General features: G+C 36.1%; 1 long non-coding RNA gene across 1 annotated transcript; it reads right to left on the minus strand.

Annotated features, from left to right (window-relative positions):
• Window positions 1–255: 255 nt before the first annotated feature.
• Window positions 256–2,107, minus strand: LOC130541160 (uncharacterized). Its single transcript, XR_008955206.1, has 2 exons — window positions 2,012–2,107; window positions 256–629 (listed from the first exon to the last, which is right to left on the minus strand). It is a non-coding gene; the product is annotated as an uncharacterized LOC130541160 (long non-coding RNA).
• Window positions 2,108–5,163: the final 3,056 nt, after the last annotated feature.

Below are 5,163 nucleotides of genomic sequence, written 5' to 3' on the forward strand. Positions count from 1 at the left end.
CATTTAGGTGTCCCTATCAATTTATGTATGGCTCTAGAGATTTATGCTCCATTCAAGGAAATTACAGCTGGGACTCAATGAATTTGCTTGTCTTTCCAGATTTCAAAAGGGCAGTTTGCTCTGTGATTTTACTTCTCTTCTGGGTTGAAGAAAAGTCATTCATTTTCAGTTTGTTCAACTTTTTTCTTATTGTAAGGAGAGTACTGATTACTTCTAGATTATTTACTTGTTAGAGCTGAAACCAACAAAAAGACGTTGTTCTTTGTATTTGAGTTTATTCTTTGATTAGTTTGGCTTCAGCCCTCATTGTTTGTGGCATATCAGGGCCAATACAATTTATATTCTTTTCTTACTCCTCTTATCAAACAATGCCCTAATCCATGAACACACACTGTATCAAGTAAGATTCATTTTAGCTGCTCATAATGAAAAAAACCTAAAGTAACAGATTTTAAGGTTATAGAAGCTGTTTCTGTTTCATGTAAAGGAGGTTTGGAGATAGGCATTCCAGGCCGGTATAGAGATACCTTGGGGACATAGAGATTTAATTTCTTTATTTCTTCTAATAATAGCCTTAACATGTAATTTCGAGTTCAGAATGGCTGCTGAATCTTCAGCCATTAACTTTCCTGTCAGAAGAAAGAAGACAGGAGGTTAAGGGAAAACAAGGGCATGCATCTGCCCATCTTTTAGAAACTTTCAAAATACTTTCATCCTATAACTTCTACATACATCTTAGTCTTAATACCACACCTAACTGTAAGAGAACCTGGGAAATGAAATCTTTTTTGCTGAGTGCATTGGAATCCCAATTAAAACAATAGTTAAGACACTAAGCAAAGAGTAATAATGCATATTGAGTTGACAAATAATAGACCCTGTCAACAAGATTCAAAATCAATAGAAATTGAAAGCTAATAGCAATATGACTCCAAGTTATCTTTCTAAAACCAAAATTAAAATGAACACACACACACACAACAACTACATTTGACTTTGTTTTCATTGGCTGATGGAGTAAAAATTCACGATGATACGGCTTTGATGACTGGAGGAACGCCAGGGTCCTTGGTTTTGCACCGATTAAGATAAAACGAGACCATCCTGGCTAACACGATGAAACCCCGTCTCTACTAAAAATACAAAAAATTAGCCGGGCGTGGTGGCGGGTGCCTGTAGTCCCAGCTACTCAGGAGGCTGAGGCAGGAGAATGGCGTGAACCCGGGAGGCGGAGCTTGCAGTGAGCGGAGATTGTGCTCCGCACTCCAGCCTGGGCAACAGAGCGAGACTCCGTCTCAAACAAACAAAAAAAAAAAGATAAAACGACACAGACACACGTGGAGTGGTTTTAACAAGCGGAGAGTTTAATAGGCAAGAAAGAAGGAAAAAGCTCCCCCATTAAGAGACAGAGGGAGGGGGACTTCAATGAGTAAAACAAATCACTGTTTAAAACAAATTTCTAATCAGATCTTGCTTTGTGTTTCTGGAGATGGAATAAATATATTCCTATGATGGTTCACTTTCACATACTGGCTTGATTATTAGGCAACAACTGATGAACACAATTGTTGGATTTTTGGAAGAAGAGAAGAAGTGCCATGTGGGACCGCCAGTTTACTGACAGGGAAAGTTGGGTTGGGGGAATCAAAGAAATAAGAAACAGCTATTTCAGCCTGAGCATTGTGCTTTTTATGTTTGATTCAACTACAGAAGTTACAAGGATAACATTTCTTTTTTATCAACAAAGTGGGGTGAGACATCACCACTAGGCCGTTGTTATCTAATTGTTAAATTCAGCTAAAGAGGTGAAGGCATCACAGTTCTGTTTCCAATAGTAGAAACATTAGTCTAAAATTGGTCAATTCCTCCACAAATTTTTGAAAAGTAACTATATAGCAAATTCCTAAAATAAGAACTCACTTGATAGGTTCAATACCTGAATGTTTTTCTACTTTTCTATGTGATGCTACTTTAAATAAAACTGTAATTATGGGTTTAAACTTACACGTACTAAATTTTGAGACAAGTGATCAGGTTTAGGACATCATCAGCACGTTTACCAGATGATTTTCTATAGTTTCTGTGTTTTAATTGAAGTGCTTTGACACTGAGAAAAAAGGAGAGAAAACAGTAAGGATTTAAATAATGTCAATCTCTACAGTTAAAAAAAAAACGCTAATGATTGAAATGGATGAGCTACTGACATTGCCATATTTAAAGCGTTTATAAATAATTTTACATACTATATTGTGAAAATTATGACCTAATAAAATATAAACAAATTGATGATTTTTTCTGAAATCGAAAGAACTTAGGTTCAATCAGTTTCTTACACATCACTTATACATCACTGTGATGTTCGAGATTTACTATGATATCCCTGAGGTCCTGTAACTAGATCATGAGGTGCCTTCTCAGTAATTAAAGAATATAAATTGTGTTCAGTGTTGCCTACAGTGAAATGTCATTTTGTTGAAAAGGGGTAATTCATATAAAGTATATATGTTAATTGTCAGTGAAATAGAAGAACAAATGAACTGAATCATCCAATTAACCACCCAGACAAATGAAGATTTATTTGGGTCAAATAAAGGTACTCAGCTCAGTTTGAGGAATCACTTAAAGGGAGTTTGCTTACTGTGGTGTAAACGAACATTTAATACTTTTAGAGGTGCCCGCCTGGGCTGATACCCAAGCTATCTCAGCAAGGTCCTATTTCTCTATTGCTTGACTCATATGACTAAAATCTCTAAGAAGTAATTTCCCCTGAATTTACAGAATATGTATTATCATCTATGTTAAAGCAAGGTTTTTAAAAATGGAGTTAATATTTTCATTTCCTTCATTATATTATCCTGTTTTTTTAAGCATCTGTCAGCCTGTGTAAAGTAGGGAAAATGGTTTAGTATTTTAAAATGTATGTAGGACTAAAGGTAAAATCAAATAATATCCCTTTATAGCCAACTGTTATGATAATCTCTTTATAGCCAACTGACTGTTATGGTAATGTCTCAAACTCTAAATAAATAAACAAACTAAAAGCAAATAAACATAGCATGAATGATTGATTGCAAATGGAAAATAATTTTTAACAAATTGACAAAACAATGCAGTTTAGGGAATTATCTTCTTTCATCTTCCTCAGAATTTATAGGTTGACAAAGAGTGATTACTTTCATGATTGAGTTATATAAAATAATTTTACCAGTCTTTGTACAAATCAAAAACTTGTCATCCCTCAGACTCACAGTGCTTTTTTTTTTTTTTTTTTTTTGAGATGAAGTCTCGCTCTTGCCCCCCAGGCTGGAGTGCAATAGCGTGATCTCGGCTCACTGCAACCTCCACCTCCTGGGTTCAAGTGATTCTCCTGCCTCAGCCTCTTGAGTAGCTGGGATTACAGGCACCTGTGACCACACCTGGCTAATTTTTGTATTTTTAGTAGAGACAGGGTTTCACCATGTTGGCCAGGCTGGTCTCGAACTCCTGACCTCAGGTGATCCACCTGCCTCAGCCTCCTGGGATTACAGGCATGAGCCACCGCACCTGGCCCATAGTACTTTTTAAAAATAAATATGTTATTCCAGAATCAATTCAAGTACTATGAGATCTCTTACTTTTCTGGCTGCTATGGACTGAATTTTGCTCCCCGAAAATTTATATGTTGAAGTCCTAACCTACAATGTGATGGTATTTGGAGATGGGGTTTTTGAGAAGTAATTAGGTCAAAAGGAAATCACTAGGATGGGGTCCTCATAATGGGATTAGTGCCCTTATAAGAAGAGACAAGACAGCACTCTTTCCCTCTCTCCTTCTCTCTCCAAACCTCTCCCTTTCTTTTTGCCATGTGAGGACATGGCAAGATGATGGCCATCTGCAAACCAGGAAGAGGACTCTCACTAGGAGCCAAATAAGCTGATACCTTTATCATGGAGTTCCCAGCCTCCAGAACTGTGAGAAATAAAGCTTTCCTCTTCCCTGGTTCTCTCACTTTTTTGTTTAAGCCATCAAGATTAACAGGAAAGCCCTATGAGATGATTGTTCTTCCCTGGAGAAAATGGATAAAATATAGAAATCCTACTGTATCTGATAGGTTCGTCTCATTTTCCACAGTTCCTATTGATCCTTCTTGGACCAATACAATAGACATTCTAGCTGAGTGTCCTCCAGAGTTTCAGAAATTGGTCAGTATAGGAACTTAATTAACTCTAAGGGCTCCCTATTCCTGAAGCTGAATGTTTATCTCTTATTTTTTAGTTCAACTAATAATGTGTAAACCTACACTGTCCTACCTAATTCTTCAGAAAAGGTTATAAAATGAGTAGCACATTGTAGAAGAGCTCATATCAGAGGCTGATATGGGCAGTTGGTATAAGGTAGAATGAAACCTACAAAATACTGTTCACTTGTAGCCATGGCTGGAATCAGAGTTCAAGTTGAGATTATGTGAGGTGACACAAAAGAGATGACTGACACTACCATGCCCTCCATTAAGTGGAATAAATCTTGAAGTTGATGGCCAGTCACAATCTTTATGATAGTCTTAATACAGAAAGGTTAGTGGAAGAAGGTTAGTATCTGCTTGCTATTACTGATTTGGAGGCATAATTGATATTCATCCCCATCCTTCAGCATGTCACTTTACATGGTGATTAACAGTAAATAAGAGGGTGCATTTTCCAAACTCTTACCAATAATAGATATTGCTAGTAAAAACAAAAGTTACAATATCAGATGAAAAATTGAATCTTGTTCCTTTAATTTTGTTGCTTGATTTACATTGAATTTAAGCATATTTTACAGTGTCCTTTTACATTTCTTCATTTTTGAGGAATATATTCTTTTTTTTCTTATTTTTCTGTTGAACCTTTCTGTAAATTGTGTTGATTTTTAAAAGCTCAGGTAATAAGTTATACTTTAAGTCTGGAAAATGTGAATCACTCTTGGGAAACAGATGTGGGGCAATGGCAGTTTCATATTGGCTTTTAAATTGTACTGAATAGGTTGTTACTTATTTCTCTGCACTAATTGTAAAATAGACTGATATAATGAACCAGTTTGAATCACTAAACTTGAGCTTTAACCTGGGATTATGGTGAGTAGGTCATTCTGCCTACAAAAATTAAAAGAAGGGTACTTTTAAAGTGTATGCTATATTGATATTTC

This window comes from Pan paniscus, chromosome X, assembly GCF_029289425.2.
Source record: "Pan paniscus chromosome X, NHGRI_mPanPan1-v2.0_pri, whole genome shotgun sequence".
Classification (NCBI taxonomy): domain Eukaryota; kingdom Metazoa; phylum Chordata; class Mammalia; order Primates; family Hominidae; genus Pan; species Pan paniscus.